A 23,816-nucleotide genomic window follows, 5' to 3' on the forward strand; every position below is an offset into this window, starting at 1 on the left:
TTGAATATACCATGAACTGCCAGAAGAAGGAACAAATCTGTCTTGGAATAAGTACAGCCAGAAGAGGATGGTGAGATTTCGTCTCCTGTACTTTGGACATGTTATTTGAGGCAACTGGAGAAGGACATTATGCTCGGTAAAGTAGAGGCTCAGCAAATGAGAGGAAGACCCTCAACACAATGGACTGACACAATGGTTGCAAAAATGGACTCGAACGCAGCAAAGGTTGTGAGGATGGCACAGGACTGGCCAGCATTTTATTTTGTTGTACGTAGGGTCACTGTGAGTGGGAACTTACTGGATGGCATCTAACAACAATAACAACATGTTTTGGTTTAAAGTTTTCTCTACCCTGTACTCTATGTGGAAATCCTGGTGGTGTAGTGGTTAAGTGCTACGGCTGCTAACCAAAGGGTCGGCAGTTCGAATCCGCCAGGCGCTCATTGGAAACTCTATAGGGCAGTTCCCCTCTGTCCTATAGGGTCACTATGAGTTGGAATCGACTCGACAGCACTGGGTTTGGTTTTTTGGTTTATACTCTATGCTGTTGAGGTAGTAGACACTTTATATATATTCAGTGGAAGAATAAAGGAATAAATGATTGGATAAAGAAAGTACAAAAAGGGTTTGATTATGTACTACATAGTTTAGAAAGTATGGGGTGTTTAATACTTTTTAATTCTTTAATTCTCACGTGTCCTGTGACACTATTTTTTTCCTAGCGTATAGATGAAGGGATAGATAGGCTCAGATACATTAAATTATTTATCCAACATAGGACAACTGGTATGTATTTCAAAAGAATCTTGGCTGAGCTACTTATAAAAAAAATACCAAACCCATTGCAGTTGAGTCATTCTGACTCATAGCAACCCTATAGGAAGAGTAGAACTGCCCCAAAGGGTTTCCAAGGGGCAGCTGGTGGACTCAGATTGCCAACCTTTTGGCTAGCAGCTGACCTCTTAACCAACGAGAGTGCAAATAATCCTCTTAAATGTCATGTAGCATCTCACTAATGTGGAGCAAATTTTAAGAAAGCAAGTCTTAATTACTGAAATGCCAGTTTTTTCATTTTAGTATTGAAGTGTTCTGTTTACTAGATACCTCTTTTAAATAGTGTAAAAGTTCATTACAAATTATTTTTCTCTTTATTAATTTACTTAACAAAACCTCTCTTAAAAGAGCACAAATACAGTTGGATTACTTTAAGTATCACACATTCCAAATTAGTGGTGCTGTCTTTTTAAAATATATTTTTTCCTTTTTCAAAATACGTAAATAATTGAAAGAACAGAGATGTCATTTGTTATAAAAAAAAATAGCAAAGTTAGAAATGCTGCTTCATCTTTTCTTCTAGTTTACCTAACTCCTCCTCATTCTTAAATATAATATCCTCAGGAAAGCCTTCCCTGGGATCTCTCTCCACATTAGGATAGATCCCACATTGCACATATAGCTGTGTTACTAAAAATGTTTCTAGTTAATTGGTTAATACCTTTCATCCTTAGTGGGCCATAAGATCCACAAATCTGCTTTGCTTACTGCCCTACCTCAAGGGCCCCATTTAATACCTGGTGTATAGAAATGTTTTTTGGAAAAAGTTGTCTTACTAAATAAAAATTACAGAACTCTTTCAGCATTCAAGGCATTTGACCCAAATATCTGCTTCTATTATGCCCTTGAGTTTTTTCATGTAAGACCATACTATAACTGCATTTTATAGTCAGCAACTAGTAGAAAATGGAACAAATACAAATTAAACTTCACCTGATTTTGTCAGCTGTATACGTTTATTTTCAAAAGTACCCTCTGTAGCTTCAAGCCTTTTTTTCTTCCTAATTTCTGCAGATCTGAAATAAATATACACATGATAAATTGGACATCATAAGCATGGTAAATTGCCAAATGGCTTAGGCACTACAGTACATACAGTAATTCAATTCTTGATTTATTTAATCACTACTGTCCATTTACAAATATAGATATGTATTTCTTTGCTGAATTCATTTTTCTCTCTAGTACTTGGAATGCTGCTGGTTGGTGTAATTCCAAAACCCATTATTGATAAAAACAAATGAAAATCACTTCTTTAATCACACTACCAAATCAAAGAGAAGACACTAATAGCTTTTTTTTCCTAAAATATAGCAGACAACAAAATTGTTTTCTAAAAATATTTCAACCCTATATTTTGGAAAGAGGCAGGGCATGAAGTCTAATTTTATTACTTTGGGGAAAACGTTGTTTCAGTTTTACGCCACTTTTACATACTATTTATTATGTACCATGAGGAACAAGTCAAAGGTTCTTTGCAAATATCCCTTCATCACAGAGCTTACTATTCAAGCACAACTTCCCAAAGAAGGTGAATTATATTTGTTCTTGCTGTTAGCTGCCTCATTTATTTATTTATTTAAGAAGTATAAATATCAGGATCCCATTATGTGATAGGTACAATGCCAAATGCTGAAGTTTCAAAAGTGAATAGGATAATCCTGAACTTAAGGAGCTCACAGTCTCAGGCAAGCAGGGATGGCTACATAATTTGCAGGACAGAGTGCAAAATAAAAATGCTGAGACTTTTCTTCAAAAAGTAGGATAAAGTGCCATGAAAGGTAATCAAATATAAAACTTTTTCATTTCCATTTTTTGCAGGTTCTTTCTCCACCTTTGAGAAATGTATATATATACACACACACATACATATATACATTTGTGTATACGTATACATGTATATGTATATACAGGGGTCCTGGTGGTACAGTGGTTAAGCTTTTGGCTGCTAACCAAAATGTCAGCAGTTGGAATTCACCAGCCCCTGCTTGTGTGTGTGTGTATTTATTTATTTAGAATTATTTTCTATTTTCATCTCTCTTGGGCATGGGCACAGTTATATTCCCCTTCCCACTGATTCATTGCCCCAACCCACAAAAGATGAGCAACCCTCAGGAGGTTGGAATCACTGTATAGGACACATTTGATTCACGGATCTAGGATGGGTGAGAGGTTCACTAGTTGCTGAATACTCCATGATGTATCATCTCAGAGAAACTACTACCATGTTACCCCATGAAAATGCTGAAGAGCATGTAACTGACCTTGACTCTACCTGTACCTGTGCTCCAGCCCTTGCCAAAAGCAGAGAGTTACAGCAGTTAGTGGCTGGGGATAAAGAAGGGGAGGCCAAGTAGGCCCCAAGACATCCGTGGCAGAAGAATGCTCAGTTAAGTGTTAGGGAAGGCGAGACGTGTGAGCCAAGGCTCCAAGTTCCCTTCCAAACACACACACATACACACATATTCCTATCGACCTTTGCTTAAACCCAAGAAAACCAAACCCAGTGCCATCGAATCAATTCCTACTCACAGCTACCCCAAAGGACAGATTAAAACTGTCCTATAGGGTTTCCAAGACTGTAATCTTTATAAGAACAGACTGCCAAATCTTTCTCTTGAGGGGCAGCTGGTGGGTTTGAACCTGAAACCTTTTGGTTAGGAGCTAAGCGTTTTAACCACTGTGCCACCAGGGCTCCCTTGACCTTTGCTTACAAAGTACAAATTATAAGATCAAATTATTAAAAAAAACTCAAGTCATTCTCTGCAGATTGAACCCCAAATGTAGGGCCCTCCTGAGAGTGGTCCATTTTATGACTGCACTATGATCCTAGCCTACAAAGGCAGATCGCCAATGAGGAGCCAGTAAGTAGACAACTACAAAGCATTGCAAAGGCCCAGTGACAAGGTGTTATGGAGACCTAGAAGAGGGACATCCATCTCAATATGGATATGCTTCTATGAGTGTGTGTTCAGGAGGATAGACAGGAGAGATTCTTTAGAGGTGTGACTTCTAAACTGTATCTTTAAGCTGTATAGGGATGGGCCAACTAAAGAGGTGAGAGAAATAAATTCCATGTACAAAGAGCAAAATCAGCCAAGACAGATTCAATAAAAGTATGGGGCTGTCAGTCTAGAACAGTTCAGTATTTCTGGAGTGTAGGATTTGGGGCAGGGAGCTATGGAGATACAGAAGATGAGGAGGTAGAAGAAAAGCGGTTGATTCTAGGTCTTGTATGCCTTACTAAGGAGTTGAGGCATAATCTTGTAGAAAATTAGAAGTTACTTAAGGTTACTGGATATGTTGTCATGGCCCAAAAGGATGAGATGCATTTAATCAGATATCAGCCTGGTTAAGACTATAAACTAGGTCTAGATAATTTTTTCTTAGTGAAACTTTATTACTTATATATGAAATCAATCTGAACAGAAGTGGTGTGGAGAATGGGCGAGGAATTTAGACTCATATCTTAAATGACTAAAACCCTTTGCCATCAAGTCAATTCTGATTAATAAGGACTCTAACACAACCTTAATATAACCAAGGTAAATGAGATTAGCCTGAATTAAGTGTGTCTATGTGTGTGTGTTGTTAGTTTGCTCAGGTTCAGAATTAGGACTTAAGAGAGGGGCTTTTTTTTTTTTTTTCAATCTGTAGGCTTGATAATAGTATGTTTGCTACCTACATTTTTGACAAGCATTCTGGGTGATTTTAAGCCAGGCCCACGGACTACATATGAGGAACTATACTCCTCTATGTAATTACAAAAATTTCTCCTACTTGCTCTGGTTCTTCAACTCCACTAAACAGTGCCGGTGTGGTGGAACTCCTTTTTGGGGTGTTTCCTGCTTGATGGGAGACCTTGTCCTAGATAGAAATGGCTAGAGGCTGTTATGTTATTTCATCTATTCTCAAGTCTTAAGAAGACTTTGGCGTCTTTTTTGGGCTTGTCTTACCATACCTCTTTCCACCATTCAAATACTAACACCTCAAAAGCTCATAAAAATGAAAATAATAATAATAATTGTTATCAATTGTTTATTCTTATACCATGCACTATGGTAGGCATTTCCCAAATTTTATTTCCTTTAACATCAAAACATTGAATTACATACAGAAAACTCAGATTTAGAGATGTTAGTAACAGGTCCAAGGCCATAGAGCCAGGAAATGTCTGCAATAGGATTTGACAACAGGCCACCAGACTTTAGAACATTTGTCCTTAAACTCCATAGTATGGGCTTAGAGGAGATAGACACATTGTTTAGCCTGCTTTTGTCAAGAGATGTCATAAATCTTAAATCATTGTGTGTGTATGTGGTTCAGGCCAGTTCATCAAGGTTATGAGTTCTAGAAACTCAATGTAAATAAAATGACCCCTTTCCTTTAGCCTCTCTTCTGCATATTTCTTGCAGGAACTTGGGGAAGCTGGATAAACTGGTTAGGATTTGATGATTCAGAGACAGGGAAATCTCTATCTTTCCATGGGAAAGCAAAAACAAAAGACTCTACGAACATGAAAATTTCACTTATAAACTCAGAACACTATTTCTTTATGCATCCTGCATATATCATAATAAGGATTCAGTTAGATAGTGCTCATCAGTGCACTTTCAAAACACTAAGCATTGTAATATTTTAGCTTTTATATTATTACTTTAGAGAATAAAAATGTAAAAGTAGGATTAGCCAGAATTACAAATAATTTGCAATCTTAATACAGGCAGGTAGTACAAAGATGAAGGTGGAGGTAGTAGGGAAGAAGGACTTACAGTAGATAGTTAAGTCACCTGGTCTCTTGTGTCTGAGCACTTAGTTTCTAGTAAACACATTCAAAATACTCATCATATCTACATCCCTGAGTTTACTATATTGGATTTGACATATAGACATAGTCACACTCATTACTTTTATCTTAATTATTTGATCTTTCAGTGTATTAAAAATGCTCAAATGGATTGTAAAATCATTTCAGAAACTGATGGCATATTTTTCTCTTTAGAGTATTATTTCTTAATATTCTGTACAGTTTGTGAAGATAGGAAACAAATAAGAACACTACTACAGACTCCACAACTGAACAATTTCCTAATATAAACTGGGTTGTAATCAATTAGGAGAGAACGAAGGTCTGTAGCAGTAATGCATGGTGGTAATTATATTTTGTACACATTTTTTTTTCTGTGGAACTCATACCTAGGAAGGATTTTGCACGTCAAGGATGTTCCAGCTAGTTAATTTGAAATCCATTATTTACAGAAACCTCGTCCTTTTTTACTCATGGAAAATGCTGTAACTGCTATTCTTAATAATGCTTTCTCCAATGCTTGAAAAAGAACAGAAGCAGACAATATGAGTAATTCTGAAAGAATCAGAGTCCTGTCTATATTTCACATTACCAATAATAGAACTTACACTATAATTCTCTTTTTTCAGCTACTTATTATAACCTTCTTGACTAAGGAGAACATTATGTTAAGATGTACCATATTTGGAAGCAAAAGATTAGAAAAGTTATTTTGTTTTTACATATCTTATTTAACAATACAGGTCAAAATATCCACTCGCATTAAGAGACTTGGGAAAGAACATTTCTATCCAAGTTAATATGATAATTAAGTGTATATAATAAAAACCAGGATAGATGAGTACAGAAAACACTAAATTCGGAGCTATTATTTTTGAAATGTGACCTGTTACATTCAAATCCATTTATACATTGAAATGCATTCAGGTAAGAAATTCTAAGGCTGTTCCTTAACTAATAAAAATTCAGAGTGTGTAGTTTTATAAAACCAGAAGGATTTGAAGCATGGAATATAACAAAGGCTCTGGTCTTATCAAACGCTGCAAAGCACTGATCCTAGCCATTGTATTTAATCAGACCACTACACCTCTTTTTGCTTTTCGTTCTTATGTGTAAAACAAGGGAATGGTCTGTTTTTTATTGATCTCTTCGGTGCTGTAAACATCTATTCATTCATTCATGTAGCTCACATGCTAATTACTAAAACCTGTCCACTTGAGATCCAGATATAATTGGCTTAAATGAAAAAGTTTTCTCTCTAGAACTCCAGAATTGTCCCCAAGTATTTGGAAGTGTCTTAGAGTGTGGGGAAAAGCGTTAATAGTCTCATATTTCAAACATTTACTTCCTCAGTTGATGGGCTTTCTTGTCATCCTATATATGCCATACCTGCCCTACATTATATCAATCTGGAATTGAAAAGGAGCCAGTTCCTTGCATTGGAGAAAAAATAAAGCAAAATATAACAAAACAATATAGCACAACACAACACATACACCTTTCACCTCAAGAAATGGGTTTGTTTTATGAAGAGCTTCCAATGGAATATTAGTAACCCTGAACCTTTGGCCACTGAAGCCTTTTATAAATATGTGTATGTGTGTGTGTGTGTGTATATATCAGGAGCTCTGGTGGTACAGTGGCTAAAGTGCTCATCTATTTGAACCCACCACCTGATCCATGGGAGAAAGATGTGACAATCTGCTTCTGTAAAGATTTACAGCCTTGGAAACCCTATGGGGCAGTTCTACTCGGTCCTATAAGGTCACTATGAGTCAGAAGCAACTTGACCACCATAGGTTTGCTTGTTTGATGTTTGGTGCTGTCAAGTCAGTTCTGACTCATAACGACCCTACAAGACAAAATAGAGCTGCCCCATAGAGTTTCCAGGGAGGGGCTAGTGGATTCGAAATACTGACCTTTTGGTTAACAACCAAATGCTTAACCATTGGGCCACCAGGGCCCCATTTATATATATAGTAATTACATATATAATTTTATTGTGGTAAAATACATATAAAAATTTTGCCATTTTAATCATTTTTACGTATACAAGTCAGTGACAGTAATTACATTCACCCTGGTGTACAACCGTCACCATTATCCATTTTTAAATGTTTTTCATCATCCCAAACAGAAACACAGTACCCCTTAAGCAATAACTTCCCATTGCTTCCCTCCTCCAACCCCTAGTTACCACCAGTAAACTTTGGCCTCTATGCACTTGCCTATATTAGACATTTCATATATATGGGATCGCACAAAATTAGACCTTTTGTATCTGACTTATTTCACTTAGCATAATGTTTTCAAGGCTCAGTAATATTGTAGCATGAATCAGAACTTCGTTTCTCACTATGGCTGAGTAATATTCCATTGTACGTAGATACCATGTTTCATTTATTCATTTATATGTTGATGGACACCAGGCTGTTTCCACCTTTCTGCTATCGTGAATAATGTTGCAGTGAACATTGACGTACATGTATCTGTTTGAGTTCATGCTTTCAAGTCATCTGGGTATATACCTAGGAGCAGAATTGCTGCATCATATGGTAATTCTATGTTTAACTTTTTGGAAAACTGTCAAACTGTTTTTCACAGTGGCTGGACTATTTTCCATTCCAATAAGGAATGGATGACGGTTCCCATTTTTCCACATCTCATCAACACTTGCTATTTTGTTTTTTATTTTTTTATAATAGCCACCCTAATGGGTATGAAATGGCACCTCATTGTTTTAATTTGCATTTCTCTAATGACTAATGATGTTTACCATTTTTCATGTGCTGATCAGATGAGCGATGCCTTAGATATTTAATACCTACGTTGACTTCTGCAGCCTAAAACTGGCTGCATTCTCTCCTCCAGTCTCTTATCTGTCCTTTTCAATTCTTCATCTGTCATGAAGTTTTCATGAGAAAACCCCACCTTTTATTTTATCTTGCTGAGACTTGTGACTATGTATCTTTGGCTCCAGTCCTAACCTACCTCATGCTCGACGTTTGCCTTCTTTAAAGGAGCTTGCTGTCATATTTTAAAATGCTCACATTTTCACCTCTACTGCATAAGTGTCAAGCGCTCTGCTGGAATTTGGGGCATAGCATCATTTTCAAGGTAGAAATAATGTTTGCATATGTCAAGAATTAGGAAGAAGTAGATATGTGATTAACCATATTTTTCTCGGTGGGCTGGGTGGAGGGAATGCAGTGGGGTCAAAGTTTTTCTGTGATGGCAGCCAATGCCTAGGATGTCTTGAGAATATGTGTAATTTTACAATAATCAGTAAAACTAATAGCTGCTCTTTATAGAAAGCATTGCTGGCCCTTGAAAAAAATTCAAGATGCATCCAAGACTACAGGTGTGTCCCTAAAAATATATTTGTTCAAAAGACACATGTTGGTGTGCATGAACCACCTAGGGTTCATTTTGCCCCCTTTGGTACTGATCCTTTCATTTACTTCCTACGCAGGTATTCCCTTAGGATATCAGTCAATAAATTGCTGTAGAAAGAGAATTAGTTGTTATGGTGAAGGGACAAGGCTCTGGCCACCACATGAATCGATAGTTGTGAAATTGATGGCTGACTACCCAGCTATCTCTTTGATACAGAATCGGAGTGCCTGAACCAGATATCTGGTACAGCCTTCCTTCAGCCTAGCAGGCTTGTTCTTTTAAGGTGGCAAACCTGTATTCATCACAAAGAGTAGGTCTGACTTTAGTACCACTGTCTTGTATTTATTGAAAATACAACAAAGATTGAGGCATTATGCTGGTTTTCAGGGTTTCATTTTAGAATTGTCTCTATTAATGTGTTTCTTATTTTCATACAGTATAAATGAAATTTGAGACACAACAGGGATTGCTAGTCATATGAGGTTTTAGAATAGAAATTATTTTAAACAATTAAAACAATTATTTATTATATAAATGGTAGAATCAACAATGAAGTAACTGCAGAGACAGGAATGGATTATGAAATATAATAATATTAATAATAATATAAAATAATTTAAAAGTATAAAAACATAAAAAGACCTTTAAGAGGCGGAGCCAAGATGGCGGACTAGGCAGACGCTACCTCGGATCCCTCTTACAACAAAGACACGGAAAAACAAGTGAATCGATCACATACATAACAATCTACAAACCCTGAACAACAAACACAGATTTAGAGACGGAGAACGAACTAATACGGGGAAGCAGCGATTGTTTCCAGAGCCTGGAGCCAGCATACCAGTCAGGTACGCCACAAGCACAGAGACCTGCTCCACCCCCCTGAACTAACCCCGGGAGGGGGACTAGCCGGTTCCACGGGCGGCCTTGGACGCAGCCGGTAGGAGAAGTCCCCGGGAGGCAGTGACTGATCTTGGAGCAGAAAGAGCAGCATCCGAGCCGGGGAACCGTCCCACAGGGATTTGGACTGCACGCAGGTACGCCATAAACACGGAGAGTTGCTCCACCCCCTGAACTAACCCCGGGAAGGTGACCATCCGGGTCGCGCGGGCGGCGTGGGACGCAGCCGGTAGGAGAAGTCCCCGGGAGGCAGCGACTGGTATTGGAGCGGGGAGAACAGCGTTCCAGCCGGGACACTCGGTCGCGGCACAAGCACGGGGAGCTACTCCACCAATCTGAACTAACCCCGGGAGGGGGCCCACCTGGTTCACGGGGGCGGCACGGCCACGCGGCTGGAGGGACGAGAAGTCCCCGGGAGGCAGCGACTGATTTTGGAGTCGAGAGTGCACCGTCCCAGTAGGGGAGCCTTGACGCTGGGCGTGGGGCTGGAAGCGGAGGATCTGACCGTGACTCCAGCGGGCCAGACCCCCCGGGGGCAATCTCCACACAGACAGCACACATAGGCGACGCGCCCGCGGGAATCTCAGATATAATAGTCATTCCAAGCAAGACAAGCAACTCTGGCTATATTCTGAGGTGCTACTCTCCTATCTCTCTGTTCCCTCCCCCACCCTCCCCAGGAGGCTTCATTAACATCTGAATAGCCTGAGCCAGAGGGAGAACTCTGATAGGGATCTGACTGCAGTTTTTTTTTAGCGGATTTTCTGGAAAAACTAGTTTCCCAGTGATGGCTCGGAGACAACAATCCATATCAAACCACTTAAAGAAGCAGACCGTGACAGCTTCTCCAACTCCCCAAACAAAAGAATCAAAATCTTTCCCAAATGAAGATACAATTTTGGAATTATCAGATACAGAATATAAAAAACTAATTTACAGAATGCTTAATGATATCACAAATGAAATTAGGATATCTGCAGAAAAAGCCAAGGAACACACTGATAAAACTGTTGAAGAACTCAAAAAGATTATTCAAGAACATACTGGAAAAATTAATAAGTTGCAAGAATCCATAGAGAGACAACATGTAGAAATCCAAAAGATTAACAATAAAATAACAGAATTAGACAACACACTAGGAAGTCAGAGGAGCAGACTCGAGCAATTAGAATGCAGACTGGGACATCTGGAGGACCAGGGAATCAACACCAACATAGCTGAAAAAAAATCAGATAACAGAATTAAAAAAAATGAAGAAACCCTAAGAATTATGTGGGACTCTATCAAGAAGGATAACCTGCGGGTGATTGGAGTCCCAGAACAGGGAGGGGGGACAGAAAACACAGAGAAAATAGTTGAAGAACTTCTGACAGAAAACTTCCCTGACATCATGAAAGACGAAAGGATATCTATCCAAGATGCTCATCGAACCCCATTTAAGATTGATCCAAAAAGAAAAACACCAAGACATATTATCATCAAACTCACCAAAACCAAAGATAAACAGAAAATTTTAAAAGCAGCCAGGGAGAAAAGAAAGGTTTCCTTCAAGGGAGAATCAATAAGAATATGTTCTGACTACTCAGCAGAAACCATGCAGGCAAGAAGGGAATGGGACGACATATACAGAACACTGAAGGAGAAAAACTGCCAACCAAGGATCATATATCCAGCAAAACTCTCTCTGAAATATGAAGGCGAAATTAAGATATTTACAGACAAACACAAGTTTAGAGAATTTGCAAAAACCAAACCAAAGCTACAAGAAATACTAAAGGATATTGTTTGGTCAGGGAACCAATAATATCAGATATCAGCACAACACAAGGTCACAAAACAGAACGTCCTGATATCAACTCAAATAGGGAAATCACAAAAACAAACAAATTAAGATTAATTAAAAAAAAAATACACATAACAGGGAATCATGGAAGTCAATAGGTAAAAGATCACAATAATCAAAAAGAGGGACTAAATACAGGAGGCATTGAACTGCCATATGGAGAGTGATACAAGGCGATATAGAACAATACAAGTTAGGTTTTTACTTAGAAAAATAGGGGTATATAATGAGGTAACCACAAAAAGGTATAACAACTCTATAACTCAAGACAAAAACCAAGAAAAACGTAACGACTCAACTAACATAAAGTCAAACACTATGAAAGTGACGATCTCACAATTTACTAAGAAAAACGCCTCAGCACAAAAAAGTATGTGGAAAAATGAAATTGTCAACAACACACATAAAAAGGCATCAAAATGACAGCACTAAAAACTTATTTATCTATAATTACCCTGAATGTAAATGGACTAAATGCACCAATAAAGAGACAGAGAGTCACAGACTGGATAAAGAAACACGATCCATCTATATGCTGCCTACAAGAGACACACCTTAGACTTAGAGACACAAACAAACTAAAACTCAAAGGATGGAAAAAAGTATATCAAGCAAACAATAAGCAAAAAAGAAGAGGAGTAGCAATATTAATTTCTGACAAAATAGACTTTAGACTTAAATCCACCACAAAGGATAAAGAAGGACACTATATAATGATAAAAGGGACAATTGATCAGGAAGACATAACCATATTAAATATTTACGCACCCAATGACAGGGCTGCAAGATATATAAATCAAATTTTAACAGAACTGAAAAGCGAGATAGATACCTCCACAATTATAGTAGGAGACTTCAACACACCCCTTTCGGAGAAGGACAGGACATCCAGTAAGAAGCTCAACAGAGACACGGAAGATCTAATTACAACAATCAACCAACTTGACCTCATTGACTTATACAGAACTCTCCACCCAACTGCTGCAAAATATACTTTCTTTTCTAGCGCACATGGAACATTCTCTAGAATAGACCACATATTAGGTCATAAAACAAACCTTTGCAGAGTCCAAAACATCGAAATATTACAAAGCATCTTCTCAGACCACAAGGCAATAAAACTAGAGATCAATAACAGAAGAACGAGGGAAAAGAAATCAAATACTTGGAAAATGAACAATACCCTCCTGAAAAAAGACTGGGTTATAGAAGACATCAAGGAGGGAATAAGGAAATTCATAGAAAGCAACGAGAATGAAAATACTTCCTATCAAAACCTCTGGGACACAGCAAAAGCAGTGCTCAGAGGTCAATTTATATCAATAAATGCACACATACAAAAAGAAGAAAGAGCCAAAATCAGAGAACTGTCCCTACAACTTGAACAAATAGAAAGTGAGCAACAAAAGAATCCATCAGGCACCAGAAGAAAACAAATAATAAAAATTAGAGCTGAACTAAATGAATTAGAGAACAGAAAAACAATTGAAAGAATTAACAAAGCCAAAAGCTGGTTCTTTGAAAAAATTAACAAAATTGATAAACCATTGGCTAGACTGACTAAAGAAATACAGGAAAGGAAACAAATAACCCGAATAAGAAATGAGAAGGACCACATCACAACAGAACCAAATGAAATTAAAAGAATCATTTCAGATTATTATGAAAAATTGTACTCTAACAAATTTGAAAACCTAGAAGAAATGGATGAATTCCTTGAAAAACACTACCTACCTAAACTAACACATTCAGAAGCAGAACAACTAAATAGACCCATAACAAAAAAAGAGATTGAAACGGTAATCAAAAAACTCCCAACAAAAAAAAGTCCTGGCCCGGACGGCTTCACTGCAGAGTTCTACCAAATTTTCAGAGAAGAGTTAACACCACTACTACTAAAGGTATTCCAAAGCATAGAAAATGACGGAATACTACCCAACTCATTCTATGAAGCCACCATCTCCCTGATACCAAAACCAGGTAAAGACATTACAAAAAAAGAAAATTATAGACCTATATCCCTCATGAACATTGATGCAAAAATCCTCAACAAAATTCTAGCCAATAGAATCCAACAACACATCAAAAAAATAATTCACCCTGATCAAGTGGGATTTATACCAGGTATGCAAGGCTGGTTTAATATCAGAAAAACCATTAATGTAATCCATCACATAAATAAAACAAAAGACAAAAACCACATGATCTTATCAATTGATGCAGAAAAGGCATTTGACAAAGTCCAACACCCATTTATGATAAAAACTCTTACCAAAATAGGAATTGAAGGAAAATTCCTCAACATAATAAAGGGCATCTATGCAAAGCCAACAGCCAATATCACTCTAAATGGAGAGAACCTGAAAGCATTTCCCTTGAGAACGGGAACCAGACAAGGATGCCCTTTATCACCGCTCTTATTCAACATCGTGTTGGAAGTCTTAGCCAGGGCAATCAGGCTAGACAAAGAAATAAAAGGTATCCGGATTGGCAAGGAAGAAGTAAAGTTATCACTATTTGCAGATGACATGATTATATACACAGAAAACCCTAAGGAATCCTCCAGAAAACTACTGAAACTAATAGAAGAGTTTGGCAGAGTCTCAGGTTATAAAATAAACATACAAAAATCACTTGGATTCCTCTACATCAACAAAAAGAACACCGAAGAGGAAATAACCAAATCAATACCATTCACGGTAGCCCCCAAGAAGATAAGATACTTAGGAATAAATCTTACCAAGGATGTAAAAGACCTATACAAAGAAAACTACAAAGCTCTACTACAAGAAATTCAAAAGGACATACTTAAGTGGAAAAACATACCTTGCTCATGGATAGGAAGACTTAACATAGTAAAAATGTCTATTCTACCAAAAGCCATCTATACATTTAACGCACTTCCGATCCAAATTCCAATGTCATATTTTAAGGGGATAGAGAAACAAATCACCAATTTCATATGGAAGGGAAAGAAGCCCCGGATAAGCAAAGCACTACTGAAAAAGAAGAAGAAAGTGGGAGGCCTCACCTTACCTGACTTCAGAACCTATTATACAGCCACAGTAGTCAAAACAGCCTGGTATTGGTACAACAACAGACACATAGACCAATGGAACAGAATTGAGAACCCAGACATAGATCCATCCACGTATGAGCAGCTGATATTTGACAAAGGACCAGTGTCAATTAACTGGGGAAAAGACAGCCTTTTTAACAAATGGTGCTGGCATAACTGGATATCCATTTGCAAAAAAATGAAACAGGACCCATACCTCACACCATGCACAAAAACTAACTCCAAGTGGATCAAAGACCTAAACATAAAGACTAAAACGATAAAGATCATGGAAGAAAAAATTGGGACAACCCTAGGAGCCCTAATACAAGGTATAAACAGAATACAAAACATTACCAAAAATGATGAAGAGAAACCCGATAACTGGGAGCTCCTAAAAATCAAACACCTATGCTCATCTAAAGACTTCACCAAAAGAGTAAAAAGACCACCTACAGATTGGGAAAGAATTTTCAGCTATGACATCTCCGACCAGCGCCTGATCTCTAAAATCTACATGATTCTGTCAAAACTCAACCACAAAAAGACAAACAACCCAATCAAGAAGTGGGCAAAGGATATGAACACACATTTCTCTAAAGAAGATATTCAGGCAGCCAACAGATACATGAGAAAATGCTCTCGATCATTAGCCATTAGAGAAATGCAAATTAAAACTACGATGAGATTCCATCTCACACCAGCAAGGCTGGCATTAATCCAAAAAACACAAAATAATAAATGTTGGAGAGGCTGCGGAGAGATTGGAACTCTCATACACTGCTGGTGGGAATGTAAAATGGTACAACCACTTTGGAAATCTATCTGGCGTTATCTTAAACAGTTAGAAATAGAACTACCATACAACCCAGAAATCCCACTCCTCGGAATATACCCTAGAGATACAAGAGCCTTCATACAAACAGATATATGCACACCCATGTTTATTGCAGCTCTGTTTACAATAGCAAAAAGTTGGAAGCAACCAAGGTGTCCATCAACGGATGAATGGGTAAATAAATTGTGGTATATTCACACAATGGAATACTACGCATCGATAAAGAACAGTGACGAATCTCTGAAACATTTCATAACATGGAGGAACCTGGAAGGCATTATGCTGAGCGAAATGAGTCAGAGGCAAAAGGACAAATACTGTATAAGACCACTATTATAAGATCTTGAGAAATAGTAAACCTGAGAAGAACACATACTTTTGTGGTTACGAGGGGGGGAGGGAGGGAGGGTGGGAGAGGGTTTTTTTATTGATTAATCAGTAGATAAGAACTGCTTTAGGTGAAGGGAAAGACAACACTCAATACATGGAAGGTCAGCTCAATTGGACTGGACCAAAAGCAAAGAAGTTTCCGGGATAAAATGAATGCTTCAAAGCTCAGCGGAGCAAGCGCGGGGGTCTGGGGAACATGGTTTGCGGGGACTTCTAAGTCAATTGGCAAAATAATTCTATTATGAAATCATTCTGCATCCCACTTTGAAATGTGGCGTCTGGGGTCTTAAATGCTAACAAGCAGCCATCTAAGATGCAGCAATTGGTCTCAACCCACCTGGAGCAAAGGAAAATGAAGAACACCAAGCCCACATGACAACTAAGAGCCCAAGAGACAGAAAGGGCCACATGAACCAGAGACCTACATCATCCTGAGACCAGAAGAACTAGTTGGTGCCCGGCCACAATCGATGACTGCCCTGACAGGGAGCTCAGCAGAGGACCCCTGAGGGAGCAGGAGAGCAGTGGGATGCAGACCCCAAATTCTCATAAGAAGACCAAACTTAATGGTCTGACTGAGACTGGAGGAATCCCGGCGGTCATGCTCTCCAGACCTTCTGTTGACACAGGACAGGAACCATCCCTGAAGACAACTCATCAGACATGAAAGGGACTGGTCAGCGGGTGGGAGAGAGACGCTGATGAAGAGTGAGCTAATTATATCAGGTGTACACTTGAGATTGTGTTGGCAACTCTTGTCTGGAGGGGGGATGGGAGGATAGAGAGAGAGGGAAGCCGGCAAAATTGTCAAGAAAGGAGAGACTGAAAGGGCTGACTCAAGACGGGGAGAGTAAGTGGGAGTAGGGAGTGAGATGTATGTAAACTTATATGTGACAGACTGATTGGATTTGTAAACGTTCACTTGAAGCTTAATAAAAGTTATTATAAAAAAAAAAAAAAAAAAAAAGACCTTTAAACACCTTGGAGTACAACAGGTAAGATACTTTTGAGACATATTTCTAAGCCTCCATTTCTTTCACCGAAAAAAAGCATAATGATTCTTCTCTAATTGGCTTATGTTATAGATATAATAGGCATGATGTTACAGGGCAAGAGAAAAGTGTTTTGTAATAAAAATTAAAGTGTTATTCAATTATTAATTAATGAATTACTTAATCATTCATCAATTCACTCCAACTTGGGTCCACAATTCGCTTCTAAGTGGACATTCTGCAAAATCAAGTCAAACTCAAATGTGTGCCATAATTTCCATCTAAGAATTAGTTGAGACATGCCTCATTCCTTGGCCTTTGTGATGATATAGTGGGATTTTAAAAGTAATAAATGTTACAATATAGTGATAGTTACAGATATAAAATGAATCACAGTGTTTTTTGCACCAATTTGTAGAATATTCCTCTTCTCCTACATGGTACTTTATGGATTTTAGGTTCAGAGTTAGTAAGTGTAGATGATTTCATAGATCAGAGACCTCTACTGTTATCATATATCTATTAAGCAGAGTATTTAATTGGGAGAAAATCTTTCAATGGAATGAACACACATTTAATACCTGTTTTGCTTAATTCCTTGTCTGGTTGACAGTTCGAATGTTTTGCTATCAATCTGTAGAATGATGGTTTACCTTTTCACATAATCTTTCTGATCCCAAAGCTCATTACATATCTTATTTGAGTCTATGAGTAAAACCAACTACTGGGGAAGTTCACTCTTTACGTAAAAGTATTATAATAATCTCACAGTGCTCTTAAAAAGTACCACAAAGTGACTCACAATTTGCATATATTGATGCAGAGAAACATGACAACATGATATACAATTCTCAAGGAGTTTGAAAGCTTCAAAGGTATATATCTACATCAGGTCTTAGCAGGTTGCTAGGGCATGCATAAGTCAAATAGTATATTGCAATATTCCCAATGTATAATTTCCTGTTGATGTAATCATTCATAGTTTTCTCTTGTGCAAATGAACCAAATAGTTGGTTCCTCAGAGGTGAGGTAAACAAATTTTTCTTGGATACAGCATCTACTTTCCATAGGAACTAATGGTGGCCTCTGTAATTAGTGCATGTTGTTATAAGGTGCCGATAAGTCAGTTTTGACTGACTGCAACGCTGTGTACAACAGAACAAAACACTGCTTAGTCCTGTGCCATCCTCAGAATTGTTGCTATGTTTGAGCCCATTGTTGCAGCCACCTCTTTTTCACTGACCCTCTACATCTCCAAGCATTATACTCATCCCCAGGGGGTGGTCCCTCCTGATAACATATTCAAAGTACCTGAGACGAATTCTTGCCATTCTCACTTCAAGAGGCATTCTGGCTGTACTTCTTCCAAGATAGAATTGTATGTTATTCAGGCAATCCATGGTATATTCAGTACTTTCCATCAACAATCATAATTGAAATGCATCGATTCTTGTTCAGTCTTCCTTATTCATTGGCCAGCTTTCTTATACATACTAGGTGATTGAAAATTCTTTGGCTTGGGTCACACACACCTTAGTCTTCAAGGTGACATCTTTGCTTTTTTTTTTTTTTTCCTTTCCTGTATTTCTTTAGTCAGTCTGGCCAATGGTTTATCAATTTTGTTAATTTTTTCAAAGAACCAGCTTTTGGCTTTGTTAATTCTTTTTTTTTTTTTTTTTTATAATAACTTTTATTAAGCTTCAAGTGAACGTTTACAAATCCAATCAGTCTGTCACATATAAGTTTACATACATCTCACTCCCTACTCCCACTTACTCTCCCCGTCTTGAGTCAGCCCTTTCAGTCTCTCCTTTCTTGACAATTTTGCCGGCTTCCCTCTCTCTCTATCCTCCCATCCCCCCTCCAGACAAGAGTTGCCAACACAATCTCAAGTGTACACCTGATATAATTAGCTCACTCTTCATCAGCGTCTCTCTCCCACCCGCTGACCAGTCCCTTTCATGTCTGATGAGTTGTCTTCAGGGATGGTTCCTGTCCTGTGTCAACAGGAGGTCTGGAGAGCATGACCGCCGGGATTCCTCCAGTCTCAGTCAGACCATTAAGTTTGGTCTTCTTATGAGAATTTGGGGTCTGCATCCCACTGCTCTCCTGCTCCCTCAGGGGTCCTCTGCTGAGCTCCCTGTCAGGGCAGTCATCGATTGTGGCCGGGCACCAACTAGTTCTTCTGGTCTCAGGATGATGTAGGTCTCTGGTTCATGTGGCCCTTTCTGTCTCTTGGGCTCTTAGTTGTCATGTGGACTTGGTGTTCTTCATTTTCCTTTGCTCCAGGTGGGTTGAGACCAATTGCTGCATCTTAGATGGCTGCTTGTTAGCATTTAAGACCCCAGACGCCACATTTCAAAGTGGGATGCAGAATGATTTCATAATAGAATTATTTTGCCAATTGACTTAGAAGTCCCCGCAAACCATGTTCCCCAGACCCCCGCGCTTGCTCCGCTGAGCTTTGAAGCATTCATTTTATCCCGGAAACTTCTTTGCTTTTGGTCCAGTCCAATTGAGCTGACCTTCCATGTATTGAGTGTTGTCTTTCCCTTCACCTAAAGCAGTTCTTATCTACTGATTAATCAATAAAAAACCCTCTCCCACCCTCCCTCCCTCCCCCCCTCGTAACCACAAAAGTATGTGTTCTTCTCAGGTTTACTATTTCTCAAGATCTTATAATAGTGGTCTTATACAGTATTTGTCCTTTTGCCTCTGACTCATTTCGCTCAGCATAATGCCTTCCAGGTTCCTCCATGTTATGAAATGTTTCAGAGATTCGTCACTGTTCTTTATCGATGCGTAGTATTCCATTGTGTGAATATACCACAATTTATTTACCCATTCATCCGTTGATGGACACCTTGGTTGCTTCCAACTTTTTGCTATTGTAAACAGAGCTGCAATAAACATGGGTGTGCATATATCTGTTTGTATGAAGGCTCTTGTATCTCTAGGGTATATTCCGAGGAGTGGGATTTCTGGGTTGTATGGTAGTTCTATTTCTAACTGTTTAAGATAACGCCAGATAGATTTCCAAAGTGGTTGTACCATTTTACATTCCCACCAGCAGTGTATGAGAGTTCCAATCTCTCCGCAGCCTCTCCAACATTTATTATTTTGTGTTTTTTGGATTAATGCCAGCCTTGCTGGTGTGAGATGGAATCTCATCGTAGTTTTAATTTGCATTTCTCTAATGGCTAATGATCGAGAGCATTTTCTCATGTATCTGTTGGCTGCCTGAATATCTTCTTTAGAGAAATGTGTGTTCATATCCTTTGCCCACTTCTTGATTGGGTTGTTTGTCTTTTTGTGGTTGAGTTTTGACAGAATCATGTAGATTTTAGAGATCAGGCGCTGGTCGGAGATGTCATAGCTGAAAATTCTTTCCCAATCTGTAGGTGGTCTTTTTACTCTTTTGGTGAAGTCTTTAGATGAGCATAGGTGTTTGATTTTTAGGAGCTCCCAGTTATCGGGTTTCTCTTCATCATTTTTGGTAATGTTTTGTATTCTGTTTATACCTTGTATTAGGGCTCCTAGGGTTGTCCCAATTTTTTCTTCCATGATCTTTATCGTTTTAGTCTTTATGTTTAGGTCTTTGATCCACTTGGAGTTAGTTTTTGTGCATGGTGTGAGGTATGGGTCCTGTTTCATTTTTTTGCAAATGGATATCCAGTTATGCCAGCACCATTTGTTAAAAAGGCTGTCTTTTCCCCAGTTAATTGACACTGGTCCTTTGTCAAATATCAGCTGCTCATACGTGGATGGATCTATGTCTGGGTTCTCAATTCTGTTCCATTGGTCTATGTGTCTGTTGTTGTACCAATACCAGGCTGTTTTGACTACTGTGGCTGTATAATAGGTTCTGAAGTCAGGTAAGGTGAGGCCTCCCACTTTCTTCTTCTTTTTCAGTAGTGCTTTGCTTATCCGGGGCTTCTTTCCCTTCCATATGAAACTGGTGATTTGTTTCTCTATCCCCTTAAAATATGACATTGGAATTTGGATCGGAAGTGCGTTAAATGTATAGATGGCTTTTGGTAGAATAGACATTTTTACTATGTTAAGTCTTCCTATCCATGAGCAAGGTATGTTTTTCCACTTAAGTATGTCCTTTTGAATTTCTTGTAGTAGAGCTTTGTAGTTTTCTTTGTATAGGTCTTTTACATCCTTGGTAAGATTTATTCCTAAGTATCTTATCTTCTTGGGGGCTACCGTGAATGGTATTGATTTGGTTATTTCCTCTTCGGTGTTCTTTTTGTTGATGTAGAGGAATCCAAGTGATTTTTGTATGTTTATTTTATAACCTGAGACTCTGCCAAACTCTTCTATTAGTTTCAGTAGTTTTCTGGAGGATTCCTTAGGGTTTTCTGTGTATATAATCATGTCATCTGCAAATAGTGATAACTTTACTTCTTCCTTGCCAATCCGGATACCTTTTATTTCTTTGTCTAGCCTGATTGCCCTGGCTAAGACTTCCAACACGATGTTGAATAAGAGCGGTGATAAAGGGCATCCTTGTCTGGTTCCCGTTCTCAAGGGAAATGCTTTCAGGTTCTCTCCATTTAGAGTGATATTGGCTGTTGGCTTTGCATAGATGCCCTTTATTATGTTGAGGAATTTTCCTTCAATTCCTATTTTGGTAAGAGTTTTTATCATAAATGGGTGTTGGACTTTGTCAAATGCCTTTTCTGCATCAATTGATAAGATCATGTGGTTTTTGTCTTTTGTTTTATTTATGTGATGGATTACATTAATGGTTTTTCTGATATTAAACCAGCCTTGCATACCTGGTATAAATCCCACTTGATCAGGGTGAATTATTTTTTTGATGTGTTGTTGGATTCTATTGGCTAGAATTTTGTTGAGGATTTTTGCATCAATGTTCATGAGGGATATAGGTCTATAATTTTCTTTTTTTGTAATGTCTTTACCTGGTTTTGGTATCAGGGAGATGGTGGCTTCATAGAATGAGTTGGGTAGTATTCCGTCATTTTCTATGCTTTGGAATACCTTTAGTAGTAGTGGTGTTAACTCTTCTCTGAAAATTTGGTAGAACTCTGCAGTGAAGCCGTCCGGGCCAGGACTTTTTTTTGTTGGGAGTTTTTTGATTACCGTTTCAATCTCTTTTTTTGTTATGGGTCTATTTAGTTGTTCTGCTTCTGAATGTGTTAGTTTAGGTAGGTAGTGTTTTTCAAGGAATTCATCCATTTCTTCTAGGTTTTCAAATTTGTTAGAGTACAATTTTTCATAATAATCTGAAATGATTCTTTTAATTTCATTTGGTTCTGTTGTGATGTGGTCCTTCTCATTTCTTATTCGGGTTATTTGTTTCCTTTCCTGTATTTCTTTAGTCAGTCTAGCCAATGGTTTATCAATTTTGTTAATTTTTTCAAAGAACCAGCTTTTGGCTTTGTTAATTCTTTCAATTGTTTTTCTGTTCTCTAATTCATTTAGTTCAGCTCTAATTTTTATTATTTGTTTTCTTCTGGTGCCTGATGGATTCTTTTGTTGCTCACTTTCTATTTGTTCAAGTTGTAGGGACAGTTCTCTGATTTTGGCTCTTTCTTCTTTTTGTATGTGTGCATTTATTGATATAAATTGACCTCTGAGCACTGCTTTTGCTGTGTCCCAGAGGTTTTGATAGGAAGTATTTTCATTCTCGTTGCTGTCTATGAATTTCCTTATTCCCTCCTTGATGTCTTCTATAACCCAGTCTTTTTTCAGGAGGGTATTGTTCATTTTCCAAGTATTTGATTTCTTTTCCCTCGTTCTTCTGTTATTGATCTCTAGTTTTATTGCCTTGTGGTCTGAGAAGATGCTTTGTAATATTTCGATGTTTTGGACTCTGCAAAGGTTTGTTTTATGACCTAATATGTGGTCTATTCTAGAGAATGTTCCATGTGCGCTAGAAAAGAAAGTATATTTTGCAGCAGTTGGGTGGAGAGTTCTGTATAAGTCAATGAGGTCAAGTTGGTTGATTGTTGTAATTAGATCTTCCGTGTCTCTGTTGAGCTTCTTACTGGATGTCCTGTCCTTCTCCGAAAGGGGTGTGTTGAAGTCTCCTACTATAATTGTGGAGGTATCTATCTCGCTTTTCAGTTCTGTTAAAATTTGATTTATATATCTTGCAGCCCTGTCATTGGGTGCGTAAATATTTAATATGGTTATGTCTTCCTGATCAATTGTCCCTTTTATCATTATATAGTGTCCTTCTTTATCCTTTGTGGTGGATTTAAGTCTAAAGTCTATTTTGTCAGAAATTAATATTGCTACTCCTCTTCTTTTTTGCTTATTGTTTGCTTGATATACTTTTTTCCATCCTTTGAGTTTTAGTTTGTTTGTGTCTCTAAGTCTAAGGTGTGTCTCTTGTAGGCAGCATATAGATGGATCGTGTTTCTTTATCCAGTCTGTGACTCTCTGTCTCTTTATTGGTGCATTTAGTCCATTTACATTCAGGGTAATTATAGATAAATAAGTTTTTAGTGCTGTCATTTTGATGCCTTTTTATGTGTGTTGTTGACAATTTCATTTTTCCACATACTTTTTTGTGCTGAGGCGTTTTTCTTAGTAAATTGTGAGATCGTCACTTTCATAGTGTTTGACTTTATGTTAGTTGAGTCGTTACGTTTTTCTTGGTTTTTGTCTTGAGTTATAGAGTTGTTATACCTTTTTGTGGTTACCTCATTATATACCCCTATTTTTCTAAGTAAAAACCTAACTTGTATTGTTCTATATCGCCTTGTATCACTCTCCATATG

General features: G+C 38.0%; 1 long non-coding RNA gene across 3 annotated transcripts in view; it reads right to left on the minus strand.

Moving 5' to 3' along the window:
- The window catches only part of LOC126082606 (uncharacterized), a 105,614-nt gene that overhangs the window by 34,429 nt on the left and 47,369 nt on the right, over positions 1-23,816 (minus strand). For all 3 annotated transcript variants that reach the window (XR_007518583.1, XR_007518584.1, XR_007518582.1), the window contains exon 2: positions 1,768-1,850. This is a non-coding gene — a long non-coding RNA (uncharacterized LOC126082606). The remainder of the gene's footprint in view (positions 1-1,767; positions 1,851-23,816) is intronic.

Source organism: Elephas maximus, chromosome 9, assembly GCF_024166365.1.
Source record: "Elephas maximus indicus isolate mEleMax1 chromosome 9, mEleMax1 primary haplotype, whole genome shotgun sequence".
Taxonomy (NCBI): domain Eukaryota; kingdom Metazoa; phylum Chordata; class Mammalia; order Proboscidea; family Elephantidae; genus Elephas; species Elephas maximus.